Source organism: Delphinapterus leucas, chromosome 2, assembly GCF_059928025.1.
Source record: "Delphinapterus leucas isolate spDelLeu-1000000601 "Yukka" chromosome 2, BTC_Dleu_Yukka2, whole genome shotgun sequence".
Lineage (NCBI taxonomy): Eukaryota > Metazoa > Chordata > Mammalia > Artiodactyla > Monodontidae > Delphinapterus > Delphinapterus leucas.
The window spans coordinates 118,612,940-118,627,393 of NC_143130.1; the positions used below are offsets into that span (position 1 = coordinate 118,612,940).

At 35.5% G+C, this 14,454-nt stretch overlaps 1 protein-coding gene across 4 annotated transcripts in view; it reads left to right on the top strand.

Annotated features, from left to right (window-relative positions):
* The window catches only part of INSM2 (INSM transcriptional repressor 2), a 136,344-nt gene that overhangs the window by 100,574 nt on the left and 21,316 nt on the right, over positions 1–14,454 (top strand). For 3 of the 4 annotated variants that reach the window (XM_089907604.1, XM_089907603.1, XM_089907605.1), the window contains one exon: positions 1–14,454. This exon is cut by the window's left edge; it is cut by the window's right edge and continues 21,316 nt beyond it. The gene's annotated coding sequence lies outside the window, so the exon portion shown is untranslated. The other variant, XM_089907606.1, reaches the window with a different exon arrangement.

The following is a 14,454-nucleotide window of genomic DNA, read 5'->3' on the forward strand; positions in this document are numbered from 1 at the left end:
GAGACAGAATTGACATATAACATTGTGTAAGTGTAAGGTATGCATTATTTGATATACATGTAACTTGTGAAATGATTACCACAATGAGCTTAGTTAACACATCTATCACCTCGCATACTTACCTTTTTTTGTGTGTGTGGTGAGAACATTTAAGATGTACTCTGAGGTACACAGTTTTGTTTTTCAGTGAAAAGGTGTTGCTAAACTAAAAATACGGTATTGAAAGAGGAATTGACTTGGTATGTTGCGCTTTAAAATCTCATGACAGGAATTAAAATGTTATTCTTAATAGCTGTTCCTGCCTTCTAGATTCATGAATATTTTCCACCTTCTGTTCACTAATTATCTCGATTTTTTTCCCTGATACTTTGCAGAAAGAAACCTTATAAGGTGCATTCTTACATAATATTGATGTAGCAAATGCCAACTGTAGCTTTTTGGGTGAAACAAGGATAAAGGATTTTTGTATCTACCTATCTCTCTGTATATGTCTACACATATATGAAGAATTTCCTTTTGGTAAATAATTTTGACATTAGGCAGGATTGCCTTTACAAGCGGTGGAAAACACTTTTTCCTGGGGTTTAACAAAAGGACTGATTTTTTTCTCCCTAGATTGAAGTAGGGTCCTGAAAACAGAGAAATGGACATAGGACCCTAAAGTCCTTTTTAGACATGTTATTCAATTTAAGCCAATGAATATGCAGTAAATACTGAACTGTTTTAGATGCTGTGGGTGACAGCAGAATGTGAAAGATGTGGGTTGTAATAGTCACAGAAGTTTATAATCTTCTATCCACCACAACACACAAAGAAAAAAAAGCAAAGCAATAGCAATAACAAACAAGAGAAAAACACAATCCAGAATGTATTCAAGCAGAAGCTAAAGTGCAAATTTATAAATTTTGTAGAAAATCAGAGAAGAGCTCAAATAATGGGGAAGTTTGCATTTGAGTTGCTTAATTCACTTGGTGAGAAATACAGTTTAAGAGAATTAAAATTTCACTGTTCCAGAATTAGGCATTACAGAAAGACCTATGAATACCGTTTTGCTTTTTTATAGAGATGTTAAAAATTGAATGTATTTTCCAAGTGCTTTCCAAATATCACATTGCACAATACATTTTGAGTCTAAATGAGCTGATTGTTTTTACAACAGCCTTGAAATTCTCTCTCCTCCCAATATCCTCGCGTTACATATACATTCACAAAAAGGGAGAGGAAAACTAGCCAGCCCATAATATACCCATTGTTTATAATCTACCAGCCAAATAATTCTTTTTCTACCTATGACTTCTTGAATTTCAGCAACACACTAAACATAAAACTAGAAGGAAAGCTTCGTGCAATGCTACTGATTCGGACTTCCCAAAACATCTGGCTCGTGTCACAGCGTCTTCAAAATGTCCACATTGTCAGCTGCTTAACCTACGTGTAATAAAAAATTGCACTGTGTTCTGAGCTATGTGCTTTCTTGCCCCATTTATTTGTCCAATTTCTTTTCTTAGTTAATTTACAATGTTGTGTTAGTTTCAGATGTACAGCACAGTGATTCAGTTATGCATGTATATACATATCATATATAATATATATACATATTCTTTTTCCTTATAGGTTATCACAGAATACTGAGTATAGTTCCCCGTGCTCTACAGTAGGTCCTCGTTGGTCATCTATTTTATATGTAGTAGTGTGTATATGTTAATCCCAAAGTCCTAATTTATCCACCCCCCTTTCCCCTTTGGTAACCATAAGATTACTTCTATGTCTGTGAGTCTATTTCTGTTTTGTAAATAAATTCATTTGTATCTTTTTTTTTTTTTTAGATTCTGCATATAAGTGATATCATATGATATTTGTCTTTTTCTGTCTGGTGTACTTAATATGATAATATGATAATTTCTAGGTCCACCCATGTTGCTGCAAATGGCATTATTTCATTTTTTATGGCTGAGTAATATTCCATTGTGTATATGTACCACATCTTTTTTATCCATTCATCTGTTGGTGGACATCCATCTCTTTTCTTAATGGGTTATGTAATCTTAGAATTTGAAGTTGTCACTGCTTCTGTTGGAAAACGTTAATACAGTTGACTCTTGAACAACATGGGGGTTAGGGGTGCCAACCCTCCCACAATGGAAAACCTGCACATAATTTTTAGTCTGCTCTCCCTATAGGCAGTTCCTCCCAATAGGTGGTTCTGCATTTGCGGTTTCAACCAACCAACATCAGGTTGGATTGTGTGGTAGTACTGCAGTATTTACTGTTGAAAAAAATCTGAGATAAGTAGACTCCCACATGTTGTTTAGGGGTCAGCTGCAGTTATTTGTATGAGCTCAGGTAGATTGAAACAAACTAAAAGACTTTATGTTTCTCCGCACTGTCAAATCATCACCTGTTTATCTGACTGATCGATCAAGAACTGTCACTTCAAATATGTTTTTAATCTCTTTTGAAGCATTAAGTTTAACATCGTTCACCCTGGAGAGCCCTCCTATGATGGGATTTCACTAACAGTAATTCCTGTCTGTCAATCTATTACTACCTATCTATCTAGCTATCTGTCTGTATCTTTAATTTTTCTAAGATGTCTTCTGTGATTTTGTTCTTTGTGCAGTTTAGAGGGAAACAGCAGCTACATGATCTCCTCCTACTGAGATTTGGGATCATATTTTCCAGACATTTAAGATCACGTTTTTCTGAGATACCTGAACAGCTGCATCTAAAATGTATTCTTTGCTATTCCTCCAATTTATTTTCCTAAAAAAGAATCTGGGAGTGGAAGAGGGAGAGTGACTATGCCTCCTTTTATCTGTGGCTGGGAAATGCCCCTTTTCCCAGAATTCTGGAAGACAACATTACTGTAATGTGGAGCTCAGTAGTTAGTCCTGCTTCCTGCAGAGAACCTCAGGAATAAGACGTGGAACTTTATATCTGTTGAAATGTTTGCTGCATCACACTCCTTCTTTCCCATTTTATTGTAACTGGCTAGGTAATCGAAGGCTTTGTGATATTTAGAGCTCCTCCTTCTCAGGGAGCGACCCTATGGGAAAATTGGAAATCATTTTATTCAAACTCAGTGGTTTTACATTCTTGATTTGTAATTTTTCATCCTCTGAGCCCACCTAAGAGTGAGCTAGAACAGAGAAAGTTGTGACTTCCTGCCTAGTCACTGAAAAAACCTCCCTCTTGTTCTACTAGGCTTTCTCTGGGGCTGTTTTCAGAAGTACGTGTTTCATTGTTACTTTGGTTAAGCTGACTCTTTTCATAATTTTCCATGGTGTGTTTTCTAACAATAATGATAATGCCATTTATTGAGCTTCTACATTGGGTCAGGTATGTGTTCATAATACTTACAGTAAAACTATCTTCACAACTCTCCAAGGGAGGTAATAGTTTGAGGATGAGGAAACAGAGGTTCAGAGAAGTTAAGTAAGTTGTTTGATATAACACAGCTAGCAAGTTGCAGAGCCAGGGCAGGAACTTGGGTGTGTCCAACTTCAAGGTCTCTCTAGCAAAGTAACTTACTCAACATCATCCTTTTATTGTGTACTTTATGTACTCCTCAATTCATTTTTTATAGTGTTCCTTCATCATGTACTTCGATGCATTCTAAGAGTACATTTCTGAAGACATGTTTGTATAGTAGATAGAAAAGGGCCTCATATCTTTAAATCTTACAATGGAGTCCTCTATCAGCAGCTCCAGAGAGAAGAGTTCAGTGAGGATTTGGCTTGCAGAGACATGAAAGCCATCCAGATGAACCCCTGGAAGCTTGTCAAGAAGCTCTCCACACCTGGGTTACTTTGGGTTTGGAAATAATGGGCAGCAGCGCCTCTAGGCTCAGTCCAGTTTGGCTCCAAAGACTTCTGCAGCGCAGCCAGCTTAGGAAGTATAAAATGTAGTGTTATTTAATTATTTTAACTCATTTTAAAAATACTGTGAGTAGACCATTGTGCTAGGTACTTTGTAGATAGACTCAGTCCCTTCCCTCAAGGACGTTCACGTCGTGAGAGGGAGAATCTTTTCAGTTAATAGAAACATAGGTCTGGTGGATACAGAGCATGAATAGAAGGTCATGTAGTGGCACTGGTGCCCAGTAACCAGGACAACATGAAGCCTTAAGTCCTGAATTAGTATTTGGGAGGATCCTTGGTTGTGAGATTAGACCGTGTTACAGGTGCTTTAGCTATAAAACAGATAACATCTGAGTCAGTTCTAGGTGGGTTCTTGGAAGCAATCTCTTGTTTGACGGCAGTGAAACCAGAAGAGGTCACAAAGTAATCGAAAGGGAAAGAAGTTGAAGGAAATAAAACTATGCTTCAATATTCAATAGCAAAACAATATTTCTTCTTAACATTCAAACGAACAAACCAAAACAAAAAGAAAATGGCCAACTTGAGAGCAAATGGAGGAACAGATGACAATACAGTTTCTATTTCCATTAGCCCTCATAGCTAAGTTTTTAAAAGTGCTTTACAAAATATTATGCTTCACAATATCCTTATGAGACAGGCAAGTGTAATTATCTCCATAGAAAGGTGGGGAAAAGAAGACACAGAGGTTTGCTTCTTTTATGCCAAGTGAGGCCAAGTATTTTGTGGAGTATTTGAAATAAAACTTGAAAATAGAGAAGCCAAGAGAGAGAAGGCTGGAAGAATTTGTAATTGAGGGGCATAATTTCACACCACATAAGTGCCTAGAGAACATTAATATAGTGAATCTTCATTTCCAGTGAAGTGGAATGAAAGCCTTGAATTGCTTCAATGCACCACATCGTGCAAATAGCAATTTCCGTTTCAGAAAATCCTCCACTCATAGTATAGTTGTTCAGTGAAAATGGTCATGAGGAGGATTTCACACATAATTGTTCAAAATATATTCATAGTTGTGCACTATATATCTATAGAATATATGTATACAAACTTTCTCAGTTGAAATGTTAAATAATTATGGGTGTTGTGTAGACTCTGAAAATATACCAATGAGTAGCTAATATGTTTTGGCTCCACTGTGTATTTGTTCACATGTTTCTTTTCCTTCTCCTCCTTGCCTTTTTATATATTGCTTTTTCTGTGTTCTCTTTCATTTTGGAAATTTCTTTAAGGAGTTTTGCCCAGGGATGACAGATATAGTAGCTCACTGTGAATAAATATTGCAGTCCTAGTTTCTTATTTATAAAATGTATACAAAAGATATAAATACATATTGATTTCCTTTATGTAAAGACTGTCTCAACATTCCCAGTGGGAAAGTTGGTGCTTATAGTAATTTCTTTTTATATTTTTTCAATAGAGCGTTTGAAGTAAAAACATTTAGAAACTTAGCTTGTCTGTCAGTTAGGTTGTCTATCAATAAGTTTCTGACCAAACTAGGAATAAAACCTACTGATCTTGACACCAAGTTAGGACTTTTCAAGCAGTTAGTGCTCATGAATATACTATGTGGATCTTGTTTTAATTAACTAGCACACTAAGTCTTGTTCCATAAAAGATTTGAGGTTACAATGCTGCTTTCATTGTTAAACTAGTTTCAAAGGATTAAGCACAATTAACCTTTTGGGGGGAACAAATCAATCTCCTTGTTCACGATAGATTGAAATTATTAGAGCTGCTTATATGGGAGTTTCAAATTTATTTTGAAGTTAAAGTGGACTATTTAAGGAATTATATTTAATTAAAAAATTTTTAATTGAGGTGTAGTTAATTTACAATGTTTAGGTATATAACAAAGTGATTCAGTTACACACATATATCTATTCTTTTCGTTTCCATTATGGTTTATCACAGGATATTGCGTAGAGTTCCCTGTGCTGTACAGTAAGACCTTCTTGTTTATCCATTCTATATATAATAGTTTGCATCTGCTAGTCCCAAACTCCCAAGGAATTATATTTAAATATAGCTGTAAGTCTTTCTCACCTGGCTTAGAGGAGAATTAAGCCCTAATGCCCCAAGGCATCCATTATATGTAACAAATTAACTTTTCTCCTGTGCATCTAGAATAGCACTAGCTTTGTACCATCCTTGGGAGAATTGAGAAAATAGTCAAGTAATTTTCTGTGTACTGTAGTTCAGATGAGGAATCTTAGTTGAAAATGTTAAAGTTTTCTTGATTTAGTCTTCTTTGCATTGCTATCCTCTCTTAACAACCTCCCCTCCTCAGCAAAATATTAATGACAAATAAGCCTTTGGTAAAATCTGCTTTATTGGAAAGCAGAACACTCCTTACATATAAGCACTGTAGTTACAATGTATGAAGGCAGGTAAAGGTTTCATTAATGACATGCAACTCTGTTCGATGATAACAGCCAGACCAATATTCTAATTATCTCTATGGAAGGTCCCTTAGAGAAATAGAAAGGAAGTAAAGGAAATGTAGCCAATCCTGAGTCATTCTGTCCTGTTCTCTCACAATAATACTGTCTTCTTTAATAATCATTTCCAACACACACACACACACACAGTATTTAATGTCTTCTACTCAACAAGCGTGGTTGATATTTCAGCAATAGAAAAATCAAAAACCAAGAAAGATGTTAGTACAGTTGATCTCATGAGCTATCATGTTCTTAAGTTAAAAGAAAACAAAACAAAACAACTTAACAATAAGAACAATGAAGATAAGATAATACAATAATTTCATCTTAGAGATATTTTGTCTTTACTCATGTTTCTCCTGGGTTTTGATTAATTCATTAGTGGATAGAGAAAGTTTAACTATACTCTGTTAGTAAAGGAGATACTTTTAGTGAGTAAATAATGACAATTTTTCTGTCTATTTTATCTACTTTGCCTTTAGTGTCTTCTTCCAGATTACTGCTTCTTGGGCCAGTGGGTTTGGTGCTACAGATGCTGATCAAAAAACCCCCAAGGAAAAAATTACACACACATGCTTCCAGCGTGTGAATTATTCCCTGGGCATTATGACTGAATTTTGGAATCTGGGTTCGTTTGTTTTGTTTTATTTTATTTTATTTTTAAAAGATTTTTTTGACGTGGACCATTTTAAAAGTCTTTATTGAATTTGTTACAATATTGCTTCTGTGTTTATGTTTTGGTTTTCTGGCCACGAGGCATGTGGGATCCTAGCTCCCTAACCAGGGATCGAACCTGCAACCCCTGCATTGGAAGAGGAAGTCTTAGCTACTGGACCGCCAGGGAAGTCCCCGAGTTTGTTTGTTTTAAACAAACAACTGTACATGTCAGTTCAAGCTAAGCCTGGTTGAAATTAAAGTATAGGAACACCAAAGGAAGCTGAAGGTTCTCCTTCTTCTGAAAACATGCTCTGCAAGCTAGCCTAATGCCTCTTTCGATTGCCCCAAATTAACATACAGTTTTAGGCGAATGTCACATAAGGAGATAAGCCACAGATTTTAAAGGGCATCGTATAAATGTAAGAGGAATAGTATTAATAAATATATAGATTTTATGTAATGAAATGGTGGGTAATGAATAGTTTGTTCATTTACCTTGAAGTATACAGTCAACCTTTGGTATCTGAAGGGAATTGGCTCGAGGACCCCTGTGGATACCAAAATCCGCAGATGTTCGTCTCTTGTATAAAATGGCATAGTATTTGCATATAACCTATGCCCATCCTCCTGTATATTTAAATCATCTCTAGATTACTTATAATGCCTGATACAGTATAAATTCTAAGCAAATAGCTGCCAGAGTGTGCCAAATTCAAGTTTTACTTTTTGGAACTTTCTGGAATTTTTCTCCTGAATATTTTCCATCCGCAACTGGTTGAATCCGGAGATGTAGAGCCTTGGATATGGAGGACCAACTGTAGAACTATCATTTTTCTTAGATAAAGCACAATGATCATTCTGCCCAAGTACAATATATAAAGAGTTTTTCAATGAAATCATATCACATTCAGTGTATCTCATTATTAACCTCTGATGTAAAACTTGATTTCAACTAACTCTAATTATGTTGTAGGGAATCTAGCATTAGGAAGTCCTAGAAGTACACATGAAAGGCAGACATTCTTTGTGTTGCCTACTTTTCCTATTGATGTAACACAAAATATTGCTATGACATCTAGTACAATGATTTAGGTAATAATGTCACCAGTTAAAGCTATGACATGGATATAATACATAGTTTCAGTTAGCCTATCAGACACAAATCTTCAGGAAACTAGGCTTTATTGGTTCAGATACTTGCCTGCTTGCTTTACAGAACACTTTGTTAAGTGAAAGGAAGAATAATGTCTCCAATTGAAAAACAGAGGGAGTTTGGGGTTGGCAGAATGCAATTGCCCAAGTTAGAGCAAACCAAATTGATCTGAAATCATTTAGATAACAATGTGATGGGCAGCGGACAGCATTTGTTTATGAAGACAGATAATGCCAGGCAAATCTGATTTATTTGGTCTTATAAAATTACTCAACAAGTTTGTGGATAAAGAAAACTCCATGGACAAACAATGTATCTAAATGTTTGTAAAAGCTTTTGATGTGGGTCTGCATGAGATTAAGATAACTGAAACGCTAGGAAGATGTTGCCTGGATAACAATGCAATGGTGTGGTTATCAGATTTAAAACAGAGTAATCATAAAAAATGGATCATAATAGCTAATTGATATATTTGGCAGGAGACCATAAAAGAGCTTGTGTCTTTATAGATCAATATTGTAAGCAAGTATGAAAATGATTTAGTCCACAAAAATTCATTTACTCTTTCTTCAGGAGATAAGAGATCATAAATAAGAATTAGTTCAAAATACTTTACTTTTTGTCCAAAATGAACTATTACTTTATCCTGGCCTCTACTGATACTTAGAAAATTGGTAATTTGTGGTGTCTGCCAAAAGCATTAAAATAGATAATCATAAGCTTGATAGGTTTTCAAAACATAGTAAAATCCGATATAAATCTTATAGGTTTGTGACTAAATTCCTTTATAGATTTTTAAGAGCTGAGGATCATTTAAAAGCAAATAGCTATAGGTGCCAGAAATAAGGACGAAGACTGAATATACATTTCTTATCATAAATCACAATCTCACAGCTTGTCAACTGGAACTATATTTAGGAAGACGTATTTTTAAACATCTGATGCAAGTTTTAAAACATGCATTCTCTCTGAGAATGTAGCATTAGCAATTGTAGTAGTAGCATTTCTACTACTCTGTATCTACCATAGAGGAAACACTCCTAAATAGATACAGAGACACAGGGACATGGATATTAATCATAGAATTTTGTTAACTGTAAACACAGAGCAACAGCAAAATAAACAATGGCATATGCACACTAGGGAATATTATGCAGCAGTTAAAAAGAAATAGGTGATATAAAATAGATAACCAACATGGACCTACTGTATAGCACAGGGAACTATATTCAATATTTTGTAATAACCTATAAGAGAACAGAATCCATAGTGGCTGCACTAACTTACATACATATATATGTATATATGTATAACTGAATCACTTTGCTGTACACCTGAAACTAACACAACATCGTAAATCAGTTATACTTCAATTATACAAAACAAAACAGGGGGCTTCCCTGGTGGCGCAGTGGTTGAGAGTCCGCCTGCCGAGGCAGGGGACACGGGTTCGTGCCCCGGTCCGGGAAGATCCCACATGCCACGGAGCGGCTAGGCCCGTGAGCCATGGCCGCTGAGCCTGCACGTCCGGAGCCTGTGCTCCGCAATGGGAGAGGCTGAAACAGTGAGAGGCCTGCGTACCGCAAAAAAAATAAAAATAAAAAAAAAATAAAAAAATTAAGAGGATATAGAAGGAAAAAGGAATACAGCATGATGTGTTTTAAAGTCTTATTGTCAAATGAACTTTTTTCTTTTTATATTGTTTAAATTTATTCAAGTATAGTTGATTCGCAATATTGTGTTAATTTCTGCTATAAGCAAAAGTGATTCATTTATACAAATATATACATACTTTTTCATATTCTTTTCCATTATGGCTTATCACAAGATATTGAATATAGTTCTCTATGCTATACAGTAGGACATTGTTTATCCATTCTCTATATAATAGTTTGTATCTGTTAATCCAAAACTCCTAATCCATACCTACCCACCCCCCTTGGCAACCACAAGTCTGTTCTCTGTGAGTCTGTTTCATAGATAAGTTCATTTGTGTCATATTTTAGATTCCACATAAAAGTGATATCACATGATATTTGTCTTTCTCTTTCACTTAGGATGATATTCTCTAAGTCCGTCTGTGTTACGCCAAGTGGCATTGTTTCATTTTTTTAACATGTTTATTGGAGTATAATTGCTTTACAATGGTATGTTAATTTCTGCGTTGTAACAAAGTAAATCAGCTATATATATACATATATCCCCATATCTCTTCCCACTTGTGTCTCCCTCCCTCCCACCCTCCCTATCCCACCCCTCTAGGTGGTCACAAAGCACCGAGCTGATCTCCCTGTGCTATGCAGATGCTTCCCACTAGCTATCTGTTTTACATTTAGTAGTGTATATATGTCCATGCCACTCTCTCACTTTGTCCCAGCTTACCCTTTGCCCTCCCCATGTAATCAAGTCCATTCTCTACATCTGTGTCTTTATTCCTGTCCTGCCCCTAAGTTCTTCAAACCATTTTTTTTCTTTTTAGATTCCATATGTATGTGTTAGCATATGGTATTTGTTTTTCTCTTTCTGACTTACTTCACTCTGTATGACAGACTCTAGGTCCATCCACCTCACTACAAATAACTCAATTTCGTTTCTCTTTATGGCTGAGTAATATTCCATTGTATATATGTGCCACACCTTCTTTATCTATTCATCTGTCAGTAGACAATTAGGTTGCTTCCAAGTCCTGGCTATTGTAAATGGAGCTGCAGTGAACATTGTGGTACATGACTCTTTTTGAATTATGGTTTTCTCAGGGTATATGCTCAATAGTGGGATTGCTGGGTCATAAGGTAGTTCTATTTTTAGTTTTTTAAGGAACCTCCATACTGTTCTCCATAGTGGCTGTATCAATTTACATTCCCACCAACAGTGCAAGAGGGTTCCCTTTCCTCCACACACTCTCCAGCATTTATTGTTTGTAGATTTTTTGATGATGGCCATTCTGACTGGTGTGAGGTGATAACTCATTGTAGTTTTGATTTGCATTTCTCTATTGATTAGTGATGTTGAGCATCCTTTAATGTGTTAGTTGGTAATCTGTATATCTTCTTGGAGAAATATGTAGGTCTTCTGCCCATTTTTGGATTGGGTTGTTTGCTTTTTGATATTGAGCTGCATGAGCTGCTTGTAAATTTTAGAGATTAATCCTTTGTCAGTTGCTTCATTTGCAAATATTTTCTCCCATTCTGAGGGTTATCTTTTCGTCTTGTTTATGTTTTCCTTTGCTGTGCAAAAGCTTTTAAGTTTCATTAGGTCCCATTTGTTTATGTTTGTTTTTATTTCCATTCCTCTAGGAGGTGGGTCAAAAAGGATCTTGCCGTGATTTATGTCATACAGTGTTCTGCCTATGTTTTCCTCTAAGAGTTTTATAGTGTTTGGCCTTACATTTAGGTCTTTAATCCATTTTGAGTTTATTTTTGTGTATGGTGTTAGGGAGTGTTCTAATTTCAGTCTTTTACAAGTAGCTGTCCAGTTTTCCCAGCACCACTTATTGAAGAAGCTCTCTTTTCTCTATTGTATATTTCTGCCTCCTTTTTCAAAAATAAGGTGACCATATGTGTGTGGGTTCATCTCTGGGCTGTCTATCCTGTTCCATTGATCTATATTTCTGGGTTTTTTTGCAAGTACCATACGGTCTTGATTACTGTAGCTTTGTAGTATAGTCTAAAGTCAGGGAGCCTGATTCCTCCGGCTCTGTTGTTCTTTCTCAAGATTGTTTTGGCCATTTGAGGTGTTTTGTGTTTCCATACAAATTGTGAAATTTTTTGTTCTAGTTCTGTGAAAAATGCCATTGGTAGTTTGATAGGAATTGCATTGAATCTGTAGATTGCTTTGAATAGTATAGTCATTTTCACAATGTTGATTCTTCCAATCCAAGAACATGCTATATCTCTCCATCTGTTTGTATTGTCTTTAATCTCTTTCATCAGTGTCTTATAGTTTTCTTCATACAGGTATTTTGTCTCCTTAGGTAGGTTTATTCCTAGGTATTTTATTCTTTTGGTTGCAATGGTAAATGGGAGTGTTTCCTTAATTTCTCTTCCAGATTTTTCATCATTAGTGTATAGGAATGCAAGAAACTTCTGTGCATTAATTTTGTATCCTGCTACTTTACCAAATTCATTGATTAGCTCTAGTAGTTTTCTGGTAGCATCTTTAGGATTCTCTATGTATAGTATCATGTCATCTGCAAATAGTGACAGCTTTACTTCTTCTCTTCCGATTTGGATTCCTTTTATTTCTTTTTCTTCTCTGATTGCCGTGGCTAGGATTTCCAAAACTATGTTGAATAGTAGTGGTGAGAATAGAAAACCTTGTCTTGTTCCTGATCTTAGAGGAAATGGTTTCAGTTTTTCACCATTGAGAATGATGTTGGCTGTGGGTTTGTCATATATGGCCTTTATTATGTTGAGGTAAGTGCCCTCTATGCCTACTTTCTGGATGGTTTTTTATCATACATGGGTATTAAATTTTGTCGAAAGTTTTTCTGCATCTATTGAGATGATCATATTGTTTTTCTCCTTCAGTTTGTTAATATGGTTTATCACATTGATTGATTTGCGTATATATTGAAGAATTCTTGCATTCCTTATATAAACCCCACTTGATCATGGTGTATGATCCTTTTAATGTGCTGTTGGATTCTGTTTGCTAGTATTTTGTTGAGGAGTTTTGCATCTATGTTCATCAGTGATATTGGCCTGTAGTTTTCTTTCTTTGTGACACCTTTGTCTGGTATTGGTATCAGGGTGATGGTGGCCTCACAGAATGAATTTGGGAGTATTCCTCCCTCTGCTATATTTTGGAAGAGTTTTAGAAGGATAGGGGTTAGCTCTTCTCTAAATGTTTGATAGAATTCACCTGTGAAGCCATCTGGTCCTGGGCTTTTGTTTGTTGGAAGATTTTTAATCACAGTCTCAATTTCAGTGCTTGAGTTTGGTCTGTTCATATTTTCTGTTTCTTCTTGGTTCATTCACAGAAGGTTGTGCTTTTCTTTGAATTTGTCTAATTCTTCCAGGTTGTTCACTTTATTGGCATATAGTTGCTTGTAGTAATCTCTCATGATCCTTTGTATTTCTGCAGTGTCACTTGTCACTTCTCCTTTTTCATTTCTAATTCTACTGATTTGAGTCTTCTCCCTTTTTTTCTTGATGAGTCTAGGTAATGCTTTATTAATTTTGCTTATCTTCTCAAAGAACCAGCTTTTAGTTTTATAAGTCTTTACTATTGTTTCCTTCCTTTCTTTTTCATTTATTTCTGATCTGATCTTTATGATTTCTTTCCTTCTGCTAACTTTGGGGTTTTTTTGTTCTTCTTTCTCTAATTGCTTTAGGTGTAAGGTTAGGTTGTTTATTTGAGATGTTTCTTGTTTCTTGAGGTAGGATTGTATTGCTATAAACTTCTCTCTTAGAACTGCTTTTGCTGCATCCCATATGTTTTGGGTCATCATGTTTTCATTGTCATTTGTTTCTAGGTGTTTTTTGAGTTCCTCTTTGATTTCTTCAGTGATCTCTTGGTTATTTAGTAGTGTTTTTTTTAGCCTCCATGTGTTTGTATTTTTTACAGATTTTTTCCTGTAATTGATATCTGGTCTCATAGTGTTGTGGTCAGAAAAGATAATTAATATGATTTCAAATTTCTTAAATTTACCAAGGCTTGATTTGTGACCCAAGATATGATCTATCCTGTAGAAAGTTCCATGAGCACTTTAGAAGAAAGTGTATTCTATTGTTTTTGGATGGAATGTCCTGTAAATATCAATTATGTCCATCTTGTTTAATGTATCATTTAAAACTTGTGTTTCCTTTTTTATTTTCATTTGGGCTGATCTGTCCATGGGTGAAAGTGGGGTGTTAAAGTCCCCTACTATGATTGTATTTCTGTCAATTACCCCTTTTATGACTGTTAGCATTTGCCTTACGTATGGAGGTGCTCCTATGTTGGGTGCATAAATATTTACAATTGTTATTATCTTCTCCTTGGATTGATCCCTTGATCATTATGTAGTGTCCTTCTTTGTCTCTTGTAATAGTCTTTATTTTAAAGTCCATTTTGTCTGATGTGAGAATTACTACTCCAGCTTTCTTTTGATTTCCATTTGCATGGAATATCTTTTTCCATTCCCTCACTTTCAGTCTGTATGTGTCCCTATGTTTGAAGTGGGTCTCTTGTAGACAGCATATATATGGGTCTTGTTTTTGTATCCATTAGGCCAGACTATGTCTTTTGGTTGGAGCATTTAATCCATTTACATTTAAGGTAATTATTGATATGTATGTTCCTATTACCATTGTCTGGGGTTTGTTTTTGTAGGTCTTTT